Source organism: Eleginops maclovinus, chromosome 5, assembly GCF_036324505.1.
Source record: "Eleginops maclovinus isolate JMC-PN-2008 ecotype Puerto Natales chromosome 5, JC_Emac_rtc_rv5, whole genome shotgun sequence".
Classification (NCBI taxonomy): Eukaryota; Metazoa; Chordata; class Actinopteri; order Perciformes; family Eleginopidae; genus Eleginops; species Eleginops maclovinus.
The window spans coordinates 25,882,593-25,889,117 of NC_086353.1; positions in this window are offsets into that span (position 1 = coordinate 25,882,593).

The window sequence follows — 6,525 nt, forward strand, 5'->3', positions numbered from 1 at the left end:
GTTTGGGGTTTTTGTTAGGAAAAGTTTTTTAAATGATAAAGAGGTTTAAAGTGTTTAAGGCTCCTTTCAAAATCTTTGAAAGATGGATGGCCTATGAATGTAATGTGGTTATATCCACAGAAAATGTCCAGGAAGTAATCCTGACTTCTTGAAGAGGGTGGGTTGTCAGATCTCATACTTTATTTAAGGTAGTAATTCAAACGTGTTGTAGACCTACTCAAGCACGTAAAGGGCCTGCATTCAATATGTTAATTGAGTGAAAGATCAAAAATAATTAGCATCGAAATGTGTTGATCACTGATTGTTGCAGGTGGTAAAGATGGAGTGTAATTTGTTTGACTTTCTTTTTATACGATGGTGAGGTTGCTTGTAAATTTCACCAAGGGATCAATAAAATGTCTTAACCTATAATTTGACATGAACAATTATGTTTTGATTATTTTTAAATTATTATTCTTAATCTTTAATGTAAAATAAAAGAAAGATAACAGTGCAGTAAAAAGTAGAGTATTTCCCTCTGAGATGTAGTGGAGAATAAGTACTTAGGAGCAGGAAATAGTAGAGAAAATATTTAATGAGTTTACAGTTACTATCTACTACTGGAACTCGCTGAGGTGTTTGTCAGCTCATAAAGTTATATGATAAATTATGTGCTACATAATATAAGTTTCCTCTCGAAGTCTGACCCAGGAAAGCAGAGCTGCTTCCTCACTGTTTGCAGCGAGGCACCAAGACGATTGCGGTAATTTAAGACCTTAGAGACGTCGCCATGACACCTAGGCCTAACTATTGTCTGCTGCCACCCCATCAAAAAATGGGCAGAGAGGCTGAGCTGAGGCGGACCTGGCTGCTGAAACATGCGAGGTAGCTGAAGCTCCCGAGCTAGCTAAAGCTGCTCTGTGTTGCTAGCTAGCTAACCAGAGGTAAAATAAGTATTCAGATCTTGTACTTAAGTAAAAGTAGAAGTACCAGAGTGTAAGAATACTCTGTTACAGTCAAAGTCCTGCATTCAAAGTGTAACTCAAGTAAAAGTACAAAAGTATTAGCATCTAAATGTACTTAAAGTAGAGACAGTAAAAGTAGTCATTGTTTGACTGGTCCATTTCTGAATAATATCTCTGATATGTTTTATAATTATTGATCATTAAAGTGTTCTCAGAGCTGGTAAAGGTGCAGCTAGTTTGAATGAATTTGTATACTGCAGGGTAGCTGCTGAATTTACTCCAGGTGAACTTAAGTCTGATTTAAGGGATGATTATATTTCAGATCATAAATCCAGCACATTTTTATGACTTGACATACTGCTGCCAGATATCCTAACCTATAATTAAATATCATAGTTTATTTATTACTCACCTTCTGGCAGGGCAGTGTACTAGTGCCTGCTCTGAGAGAAGTTTTACAGTTTTAGGAGATTTATTCATTTTGCAAAGTGAACAGAAGATGAGAAGACCGATTAAAAAACCAGGCAAAGAAAGGTTTAGGAATCCATCAAAAATAAAAGCAAAAAGTGTTGTGAAATAAAACAAATATACAAAGTGTTAAGTAGTGATTAAGCTCATGGAGGTATATTATATATGAATAAATATATGTAGTTATTAAGAGTAGAAAAGGGTGCACATTGGCAGAATCATTTGTAATCATTTACTGAATTGGTATCATATAGTTTACAATTATTGTGTAATTTGAATAATTAGATAAATGATTGAATCCCTTCATTTGAATGTAGTAAATTTGGAACTGAAATTCAATAAACTTTATTAGATCTACACCTTCCACAACAATCTTGAATAAATAAAATAACTAATCAGGAAAGTAAAGAGTAGCCTAATATAGCAGTGATTACCCTCATATTAATTTCTGCTTCCAGGTTGAACTGCAGGACAGCGAGGGCAGAGTCCACTTGGAAATACTAGAGGACTTGCTGGCAAACTTCCTTGATTGACTCCAAGAGCATAGGGAGTATAACAAATGCAGCCCTGAGCAAGAAGGTATGCAGAAACAGATATGTAGCCTAAAGACGCAGCAGACTGAACGTGTCAGTGAGGTGGAGTATCTCAAAAGTCAGCTGATGAAGATCTGCCCGATGTTGTGGAAACCACTGAAAGATCTCGAGCAGCAGACCTCCACAAACAAAGACCAGCAGATCGCATTGGAGCACTTAATGTGAAACATCACATCAGACCTGAAAAAGGCTGAAAAATGACCTGCAGGAGTGGCAGAAAGCAGAAAGCTCCTTGAAGTCTCAGCTTACAGACCTTAAGAGCCAGATCTCAAAGAAGGAGAAAACGTTTTGGTAGAAGCTGATGTAATTACGTCAATGAAAACTTTTTTTCCCCCATCATATCCAAATGTGTTGTAATGCTATGGATGTCTCTAAGTGCTGCGGACCATTTTAACATATAGAACTTGCATCAGAAATGGTTGTAATTGCTTTAAACTTTACCAAAATATCAATTCAAAACTCCTGTCTATTGTTTTAATGATCAATGTATTAACTTCCACTATGAAAGCTACTCTCTCCTCATTTCATGTCATTGAAAGCCCCAAGGACTCCACTCCCACAATCCTCTCTGCTTTCTGCAGCACCAGCTGCTGTGTTGTCTGACAGAAGTGTCCAGAGGCAGCACACTCATCTGCAGGCCTGCTGCTCTCAAATGACGCGGTGGCACAAAAACATTAATATGTATTTAAGAAATATTGATACATGTTATTTAAAGTTTACTAATATTTGTCTTTTACTCATACAAAGACTGTCGCTATGGTAATTGTACAGAAACCAGGAAGTACACTACATTGAAACCAAGCCCCCCAGGAAGTGCTCTGGACTCTGAGGAAAATATTCGTAGTGGCCAAACAGCGGGTACTATACACCGATTCGGTGAGCGATTTGTGTATGTCGCCATCTAGCGACGGGGCCATTGCTGCGGTGTGCGTGCTCAATCATTACACTCATTATCCATTCAACAGTCATTGATGCTATCAATAATAGCAAGATAACCATAACCCCAAATGAATAAAGTTACTTGGTTGGACGATGTCAGACAGTGGCCTCCAGTTACTGATGAAGGTATCTGAAATTACTGATATTAATTCATGAATTAATATAATTAAATATTAGTAAACGGAAAGTAGAAGGAGATGTAAACACAGCTAGCTTCCGTTGAATTGACTTACTGACCTTAGCATGCTAACTAGCATTTAATCTTTAAGGACAGCCCACGTGATTAAAAAATAATGTAATTATTAATGTTGGAATTAAATACTTGTTTCAGCAATAAGTATGACATATTAAAATAGGATACAGCAAGAAAATAGACTGTCAACACACATCGCTATGTGTTGACGTTTGTTGTAGCTAACATGCTAACGCAGGCTTACATGACATTTCATTAACATGATATGGCTGCGACGTGATCAAAAACAAAAACACTTTTTTGCTTCGTTTTAGATATTCAGGAGTATTTTATTCTTCGGCTGGCCAGTGATGACCAACAAAACAAAAACTACAGGTCACTGATAGAAGGTCAAAACTACCTGAGCTCTGGATGGGTCGGGCAAATACTACATTGCTTTTTGGACGACCATGTCATACTGAAAGGATCGGTGAGGTTTTCCCAGGCCATCCACAGCCACCACACTGTGGAAGTTACAGTGAGAGATGGGGGGGCATGTTGAGAATGTGAAGTGTGACTGCATGGCTGGCAGAGGAAGCTGCTGCAGCCACGCTGCAGCACTACTGTATAAAGTCAAGGAGGCAGTCAAACATGGTTTGACTGGAATGTCTTGTACAGACCAGATCTGTGCATGGAATAAGTCTACCTTGCAAAATGTCTTACCTGACTCAATAGAAAACCTACAGGGTCCATGTGAAGGGCCTGGTCAGAGTTTGAAAATCACATCAAAAACATTTGCAAATGACACAGCAGTTGTACAGCATCTCACCTCTCCTGAGATGGCTGGCTTGGCCAGAATCCCTGGGACAATTTTAAACCATGTACTGACAGACAAATTGCAATGCACTGTGCACAAAAAACCAAATGCAAATTCTTAGTGTGGAGTCCCAATGAACACATAATTTTTGATGTTGCGTACAACAGGGTCTGGGCAGAGGAGAAAATCTCACACCTGAGGAAGGTATATTTTGAACATGTCCTACCAGCAATCGCTACCAGGATCACACATGGGGTAATGAGAGTTTGTGGACTCAAATAGTTCTGCTCTGACTTTAATGACGTTTGCCAAACATACATGAAATTAATCAACAATCTAAAGATTATTCAAATTTTATATAAAATACATACATAAACTTTACTCTACATCTGTACATGTGATCCATCAATCTCAAGATTATCTACACTACATTTACATTATATACAAACTATTTACATTGTATTCATCTGTACATAAAACCTATCAATCAACAATCTACAGAGTATTCACACTTTAGATAACAATTCCTATCATTGTCATACATTTTCATTTTCATACTGTTTGTTTGTGGTTCATTTCACTTTTTCCAATAAAACACAAATTAAAAGTGGACGTTTTTATGAAGTGTACTCATCAGTTGCCAATGATTAGCCTTTTTCGCTGTGATGTCAAAAGAGTTTAGTTTTCGTAAGTGCCATATCAATCTTGGTCTTCTCCAATGTCCCATAAGTATTCATCTCCCTCCTCCCCCTCATGAATGTCTTGACGCTCATGATCATCCATTTCAAAATCCTCATCATCCCCACTTGCTCCTTTAATCAATGCAGGTTGCAGGTTACACAGGCCTGAACAAATACTTAAAATGTCATCAACATGTTTTAAACTACCAGGCATTACATTACTCAAAATTTTGAAACATTTTAACCTTCTAATTGCACGTTCAACATGGATTCTGACATTGGCCAGACGGCGTGTTCTTGTAACTTCACGTTCTGGGAGTTGTTTACAGCCACGTGTAAAAGCTGGCATAGCCAACGTCACTCCTGGAGGAAGAGCATCTGCAATTGTAAAGCCACGGTCTGCCAAAATCTGATCACCAGGAATCAAATGGGAAATAAAACCACAGTTTTTTGTGATAAAAGTATCACTAGCTCTGCCACCAAACAGTTTTGACACATACATCACAAAACCATTGGGGGCTATGCAATAGAGAACTTTGTAAGTGTTGTGATGTTTGTAGTTGCTGTATGTTTTTGCTCTTTTCCCTAGGTTCTTTGGTCTTTCAACAAATATTTCTGTACAGTCTATGATACATGTAGCATTAGGATAGTGTTCAACAAAACTCTTGGGCCTTGTTCTTCTCAGAGTATCTCGAGGGAGCCAAAAAATAACTTTGTCTCTCATGAAATCTGCGAGTACAGGTCTCCACGTTGCAAAGAGATCACAGGCTGTAGTCCTACTTATGCCAAACCTTATACTCAAGTCTGTAAACATTAAACCTAGACGAAGCCTCATTAGAACTAGTAACAGCTGCTCATGGACTGCTAATTTGGACATTTTTGGCTGTGGGAGAAAAGCCATGATCGAGTACAAAAGTTGCCAAAAACTGACAGTATCTAGGCCAGTGTAAAATTTGACACTTTGTCATCCAGGTCGTAAGCTGACAGTGACGGTGTGTGATCAGTTTGTGTACTTGCATCCTTTGTTGACTTTTTTGAGGAATAGTTATGGTCAACATGATCTGGCCACTGGGTGCCAACATCACATTTCAGTGGAGTATTTTCCAAGCCATTTATGTTAACTTCCGTTTCAGAATCCATTACTGGAGATTCATCACATGTGTTCTCTGTTGAGAGACATCTTCTCTTTGGGGGTGGTCTTCCAGATGATGGTGCTTTCTGAGGAAGTACATGAAGAGAAACAAAAAGCACCAACATCTTTGAAAACAGTTCACTACAATGCCATCATATTACAGAGTACTTGTCTTTAATTGCATGTTGTTAAGGCAATTAATACAACTGGTGTTATTTGTAGAAAAAAGTAAACTTACATGATGTTCATATCCCATATTCAAGACAGGGTATGGGTGGCCCTGCGTTGGCCTACCATCCGGGAAGTGTATTCCACACACCTGGGGATGGGGGGTGACAGAAGTAAAATGTATGTCATGAGGACGTGATGCCTCTTTCTCATACAACACGGTTGCACGAGTACTTGAATTCTGCCAACATACTAATTTCAGTAGTCGACATAGGTTAGTATACATAAGGTAAACAAACGTTACGTGCAACTTCAACTTTCAGATAATCACCATCATCACGGACATGTAACGTTAGCCAAACATTACCTTAGCACGGACCTTCGCATATGTTAGCATAGCCTAAAATGTGTTCACACTGTAACAAAGGCTCACAATGGTTAACTAGGCTAATTACCTTCACCAAGAAAATACTTAGAATAGGCCTACTTACCGTGCTGTTTTTATTTGGGATGAAGTTCTTTCTGTTGATGTTTACTATCCACACCTTCCGAACACCTTCATCCTCCACACGACCAGGGAAGCGGTGTAGACCAAATGGTCTACTACAGGGG